The 7,233-nt window shown below is 39.6% G+C and overlaps 1 pseudogene; it reads right to left on the bottom strand.

Moving 5' to 3' along the window:
• Positions 1 to 2,310: 2,310 nt before the first annotated feature.
• Positions 2,311 to 2,801, bottom strand: LOC146682438 (Ig kappa chain V region 120 pseudogene; annotated as a pseudogene).
• Between the last annotated feature and the right edge of the window lie 4,432 nt (positions 2,802 to 7,233).

Raw genomic sequence — 7,233 nt, 5'->3', positions numbered from 1 at the left:
TCCTCCCACAGCAGAGCTCACTGCTCCAGGCTGAGTCACTGTGATCTGTCCTCTGGACTCTGAGGACACAGAGCCAAAAACATAAAGCAGCTTCATGGTTTTGTGGGCTTCATTTCAGAGGGACAGATGTTGATAGAGGAGAGGAGTTTGATTCTCTGGACTTTACCTGTGAAGCAGCAGCAGAGGAGAGTCCAGATGAGGACGCAGATCAAAGTCATGTTTTTGATGAGGAGGATTTCTGTGGCTTCTGTTGTGATGAAGGACAGCTGTCAGTCATCCAGTGTTCAACTCTCAGGACTATAAACTCTCCCAGAGCACTGGAGCATGGTGCTGCTGATGCAAAGTGCCTCTATGGAAATGAACTGACTCTTTTGTTGTGAGTCAGTTTGCTGCATTGACTTGGAACCAGTTGTCCTCTTAGAGTGAAGGGTCACTGAAAATGTATTAAAGTTGCTCTAAGAAGTCATCACTATCCCCTAATTACATATTTATATCCTGATGGTTTTGTTTCTTCTTTTTTATGCAAATGTATAAACAGAGCTCTCTGTCACATCAAATGAGGGAATATGTTTGGGAAAAAAAATTTCCATCCCTTCATTCCTCGTATACCACGGAGACTCTCTCACATCAGCTGTTTTCTCTACATTTATGTCAAACGGATTTTTTTCTGTAAACAAGATTACAAAACTACATCCTCATATGATTCATTTTGAAATTTGTACCACATTAGTTGTTCTTTGGGTTCATTAACTTTGCTTTATTCAAATAAAACTTTTTATTTGTAAATATATAAACTCTCTCATATTTGTATGATTGAAAAGTACATGAAATATATTTTATAGCAGTGAGTAGCTGTAGTACTTGTTTCCTCTAATTCCTTCAGTCTCATGTATGATCCAGACTTTAAATGATCTCAGAGAAAAATGTTTCAGTAAGTGTTCCCATATCTGTCATGCTGTATAGTCCTGCCTACATGTAGGGGGAAGAATGAAGAAGTCATCACACAAAACCACATAAAGTCCTACCAGGACAAAGACAAGGCACCTGTCTGCTGCTTTTTCTCACATGTTTCTTTGTCTGAAGTTTATATATCAACATGTGTGTACAGCAACGTGAGTGTTGTGAAGCTCTTCGTGTTTCTTTAAGAATATTTCAATCATTCTGGACTCTTGAGGATACAGAACAAGTTCATGCTTGATGACAAAAACAACACATTCTAGAGCCTCATAGTTCTGCCTCTAGTTTCCTGTGATGGGTCGAGAACATCTCTGTATGTTCACGCCTTCAGTGGAAGCAGGGTGGACATTCAGAGGACCAGCATTTAGAGCTGGGCGAGTCTCCTCAAGCCAGACTTCCTGTACTGGGGCCGACTGGTCGAATCTACATTGTAATGCAGCACGAGCGATGAGCCGTCATTGCAAAGGGACAATGCAACAATGCAATAAACTGGATCATCACCTTCATATTTATCAACATTCATGAGTTCTTTGCACTGACTGTTTAAAGGTTCAATATTAGTGTTTAAAGGGTGTAATATGAGGCTAATCATTTCAGCTGGACTGTGATCTATAAAGAAATGTTTTTATTTTTCTCTTTTAGGACAAAATATAAAACCTTACAGTCAATATGGACAAGAAATAAAACAAATGTGTGACACTGTGTCCTGACTGGAAACTGAAAGGTTCGGCTGTTTGTATTTTTGTTATCTGTGTTGTTTGTATCTGTGTGTGTCCTTGTATAAGGTTTAGAAGTTTTGACAGTGAACAATATGTTCAATAATTATTAAACATACAGGAGGAAACTTTAGCTTCTATATGATTCTGGTTGACACTGAGATTTTCTTTTCCATAAATATAAATGTTATAAAAGGACATTTTGAGCATCGTCTTATGTTTTTGTGTTGCTGACTGTGAAGGATTCTGATGCTGATCTTTGTCTTCATGTGTGTCATTTTTAAGTGTGAGTAGCTGAGACGTGTGTGAAGTTCAGGTGAAGAACTGAACATTTTCTCATTAGGTGTCACAGCTCAGTTCATGTTGATATTTTTGGAAATGAGATAAAATGTGGGATCATGATGGGACAGAGATGGATGCTGAGAAACTGATGCAGAGAAATTTCCTCGAATCATTCATTTTAAACAAGTTTTAGTGTCACCTCAGTGTGTGTGTGTGTGTGTGTGTGTGTGTGTGTGTGTGTGCGTGTGTGTGTGTCCTCAGTGAACTGTATCAGTCTCTGCAGTATCTTCCAGCTGCAGCAGTCACTTCAGTTTCTGTTCAGTCTGACTGAGGGAGGTTTTTGTACGACTGTTTTTCACTGTGTGAACACATCCTGACTGTTCAGCCAGTGATAACTCTGACAGTAATAAACTGCTGCATCTTCAGCCTGGACTCCACTGATGGTCAGAGTGAAGTCAGAGTTTGATCCACTGCCTGTAAAACGAGCTGGAATCCCTGATACTCGTCTGCTAGCATAGTAAATGAGCAGTTTAGGAACTCCTCCATCTTTCTGTTGGTACCAGGCTAAAAGAGGGTAGCTGCTATCAACACCAACATTCTGACTGGTCGTACACTTGATGCTCACAGATCCTCCCACAGCAGAGTTCACTGCTCCAGGCTGAGTCACTGTGATCTGTCCTCTGGACTCTGAGGACACAGAGACAAAAACATAAAGCAGCTTCATGGTTTTGTGGGCTTCATTTCAGAGGGACAGATGTTGATAGAGGAGAGGAGTTTGATTCTCTGGACTTTACCTGTGAAGCAGCAGCAGAGGAGAGTCCAGATGAGGACGCAGATCAAAGTCATGTTTTTGATGAGGAGGATTTCTGTGGCTTCTGTTGTGATGAAGGACAGCTGTCAGTCATCCAGTGTTCAACTCTCAGGACTATAAACTCTCCCAGAGCACTGGAGCATGGTGCTGCTGATGCAAAGTGCCTCTCTATGGAAATCATCTGACTGACTGATACAGAAACGTGTATCAATGTGATGATGCTGTTTACTAAAGAGAGAATTTTTCACTTGATCTTTGGCATGTGACTTACACAAGCCATTCATAATCCATCAGGCTGTTCTGTTTCAGGGGCATTTTCCTGAACCACTTACTCCGTTACAGTTCGTCTAAATGAAGTATGAATGGTGACTTCTTGGATTAAAATGTCTGAGGGATCATTGAATACTCTAATGAGACTGGAATTGTCATGAATCGTATGCTGTGTACTCCAAGGATACCAGACAGTTCAAACCATGTTTGATGACAGGGAGATGTTAGATAGATGTGTTAGAGCTTTGTGTCACCACCATTATTATGTCATATGGTGAAATCTTTTACAAGAATGGTCTTCTTCTCTTCAGCAGTGTTCAAATAACTGGAGAATCAGTAACAAGGAGCAGTGAAGCTGTTATGTTCAGTGGTGGCTCACAACCACAATCAAACATTTTATTTAGATTTTTCCTTTTTTGGCTCCTTTGTTGGGACTTATCTTATTTTGTCACTGCAGAATAATGAACTTCGGATTCTTTGAAAATGGTCTTATAACCATTCCCAGGTTGACGGGCAGCAACAGATGCTTCTATAAAATTATTATTATTATTATTTCACTGTCCTGTCCGGCACTGTTGCAATCAGAATTATGGTCTGAAGGAAAAAGAAAGATGCTGAAGATTTATTTTCCCGCGTGGATCATTACGGCTTTGCCAAACTGGCCCACTTGATTGATTTTCATTATTTATTTCTTTATTTTTTTACCTTTAAGTTATTACAATCAAAACAGACGGGACCGGGGGATAGGAAAGGAAAGAAAAACAAACGACAAGTTGGGGAAGAAGCTAACACAAAAAAGAAAAACAGAGAGAAAAGACACTAAATCAGCTGCTGGGAAAAAAAGAAGAAAACGAGCAAAAAGAGAACAACCAAGATAAGCACAAGTTACAGTAAATAATAAATACTGAATGTTACTGAGCAGCACACAAGACCGATAATGCACAATATGCTTAGAGGCAGCAGCTAAGATAGTGTGTGTCTGTGAGTACCTGTGTGTGAGCACGTTTGTATTCAAAAGGTTTCTCCATGTAATTATCTAATACAGCACCAGGGGCGATGTAACCACAGCTGACCATGCCAGAGAAGACCGAGCCCCCGTGCCCCCCACCCCCCGGAAAAGGCCTACCTGAGCCATGGGCCTAACCCTAACCATAACCATAACAAATATTCACAATGACTTAAAAAAATGAAGTAAATATGGGTTTTGTGTTTTGCGCATGTGCAGCGTATGCGCAGAAACAACGGGTAGGATGGTTTGTGAAGCAGGATGGATTCCCAGGACACCGGATGTGGATTGAATGAAAACACACAGACTAAATGCACACAGGAGGTGATCAGGGGAACTGGAAACATAAGGGGAAACAGCTGATTAGAAGGAACATAATGACACCACGGGGAAACAAAACACCTTGAACATGGAACAACAGACCTCTTTAAATTAAAACAGGAAACAGGCTGTATCACAATTCAGGGTCCGTAGCCTTGAAGGCCGATTACGCCACAGCAACGCAACAAAGGCTGTCCCAATTTGAAGGCTGCTCCAAAAGCGGCCGACAAATGTGTCCCTTATTTCCCTCAATTTGAAGGATGGGTCGGTGTATGCTTCGTCCCAGGATTCATAGCGCATCGGTGGGTGTTGATATTTTTCCGAAAAAAAAAAACTGCCGGATGACTGAAGTTGGTGTCGAACAGTAAACTTTTGAAAGTAAGTACTGAATATTATGTCACTTATTTATGTGCAAATGTTTAATAACAAAGAACATTGTTGGCCAGATGTCGGCAAAGTTATGTGACATTAGTGATGTTTGTCTAACTTGGTTTTAAAGCCTTTAGTTTAAAATCTACGCCGTTCGATCGTCGACCTTAATCTTGAAGAGAATCTGATGATTTTGTGGGTAATTAAAGTCAGTCATATATCCACAAACACAACAAGCTGAAAGTCGGTGATGCTGCTCGGTTTGCAGTCCTGAATATCACGGCACAAGCAGGATCCACTGCACTGTTAATGTTAGCTATGTTATATTGCTGCCTCTGTTCGGTGGTGTCGAGCCAAACGGACTTTAACGTGTGTTTGAACGAGCTGACGGTTCACTTGTTAAGCTGAAAGAAAGATGCTTTAATCACAGCAGTCACACATGTGTCCACTGCACCATCTGGAACTCTTCTTGTTTAGCACTCGTAATAACACAAACACTAAATCCTCCTGTTTGTAGCAGTGTGTACACCTGAGACTGTCACCTGTCTGTCTGTCCTGCACTCTCTCTCTGTTTCTTTCTCTCTGATTGTGTAATAAAAATATGAACATGTGTTTATAAGTTACACTTGTGTTTGAATCCTGCAGCTTATCACACATTTGATGTCCATGTGTGACGACTGCAAGTGTCCAGAGTGAGGACAGACTGAGGGACCCACTGCTGCACATCATCTGTGAGGCTTTGCAGCCCTGATGATCCACCAGGACAAACTCAGCAGTGTGTGAGGAAGAGGAGGAGGAAGAGCCAGCAGCAGCTGACAGATGGAGAGAATAGACAGACTGTTCCCTGTTTGTGAAGGACTGCTAGGAAAGTTTAACATAACTGTCTGTGCTGAATCAGTCTTATTAGGTAATGTTCAAATAATGTGATCATCCCAGTGTTTTCAGTGTGGGAGAAAGTACTCAGAGTACTCAGGGCCTTCAAGTTACACACTATGAAAGGCAGCAACAAGTTTAATGTTCAGAAACCTAAAGTCTGTATCAGCAGCAGAATGGAGCTAAAAATAAATGTTGGTTTCATTTCTATGAAGCTTTGAGTATTTTGGATCAGTAGCTGCTGTGTTTGTTGCATCATGTTGCTGTAATTGTTTATATGCTTTATATATTCTGAGCTAAGTTGATCTATAGTGTTACATCATATTCTATAAGGATGTTATGTGTTTGTTTACTTTCTGCCCAGTTTGACCCATTTAGCAGACGTCAGCCTGTTTAAGGCTCTGATATCTATTCTGTATGACTTAAAGCAGTTATGACATGGTCTGATTTTCTCACCCAATAAAGGAATATTTCATATATCAGTCTACTCCTCATTCTATCAGAAACAGTTATCACAGCTCGTACATTTTCTTTTTACACATGTATGTAAGCATTGAGCCAAATGTAATAATGCCAACATATTAAACGAACAATATTTGTCTCTTATATATAATACATCTGTATATACACTGTCACAGATACTTGTCTTTGAGTGAAGATTTAAGGTGAACGCTGACAGGAGTCGTTTAGATGAATGTTTCTGTGATTCTTCATTTTCAGACATTTACCCTTTATATTCTGTTTATTTATTTTGAACATTTATGTTCATTTTGATGTATTTATTTACTTTTTCCTTGACCTCATTGCTTGTTTATCTCTGCCTTGACGTGCAACAGTGCTCGTGATTATTGTTTAAAGACTGTAGGCTGTGTGAGTTTGACCATGTGAGCAGGTAGTGTGGGAAAGCTGCAAACAAACTTTGGAATTAATAAAATTATCTGAAGTGTGAATCTAATTTTAAAAATGCAATTTATAAAAGCATGTTGCACTGTTTGTTTTTTAGTTTTTATATTTATAACATTATGCAAACAGTGAATGATTTTGTTGAGTTTGTTTGTCTCAGAGTCAGAGAGCCGTGTCTCTCTACAGTCAGAGGTTTTTGTACGGCGCCTCAATGAGTTTGTATCACTGTGGTACACGTTCGGTGGAGGAACCAGACTGGAGGTTAACTGTAAGTACATTTCACTCATTTATGAAGCTAAATTATATATTTCTTAATGCTGATTTTATAGTCTTATAAAAAGGCTTTATTTTATCTCATAATTATGCAATTTACTATCATAGTTTATCTTCTGCCTTCATTTTAAAATCTTCTTGAGCATTTTGTTTCACTGAAACTCAAAATTTTAAAACCTTTTTTAGAATTTTATCTTCAAAAACAGTTCATAGACGGTACGTTTTTGTTTCAATGTTTTAACCTTTTGCTCTTTGGTTCTGTCCACCAGTTCAGAAGTTTTGGCGCGAGATATGTGAAGACTTATCGAAGTGTCTGAAATGTAACATTCCAACTTTCCCCTTAGTGTGTTTGTTGGGCAGCTTAGATAATGTCACTTCAGAAAAGAATATCGCCCATATGGTTTTCACTGCCCTATGCATAGCCAAGAAAACAGTCCTCATGAACTGGAAAA

Source organism: Copadichromis virginalis, linkage group LG22 (genome assembly GCF_057382275.1).
Source record: "Copadichromis virginalis isolate Kocher_CV1m ecotype Utaka linkage group LG22, C_Virginalis_male_GT1.1, whole genome shotgun sequence".
Lineage (NCBI taxonomy): Eukaryota > Metazoa > Chordata > Actinopteri > Cichliformes > Cichlidae > Copadichromis > Copadichromis virginalis.
Note: the sequence above shows the minus strand (reverse complement) of the source record. Positions and strands in the feature narration are given on the sequence as shown.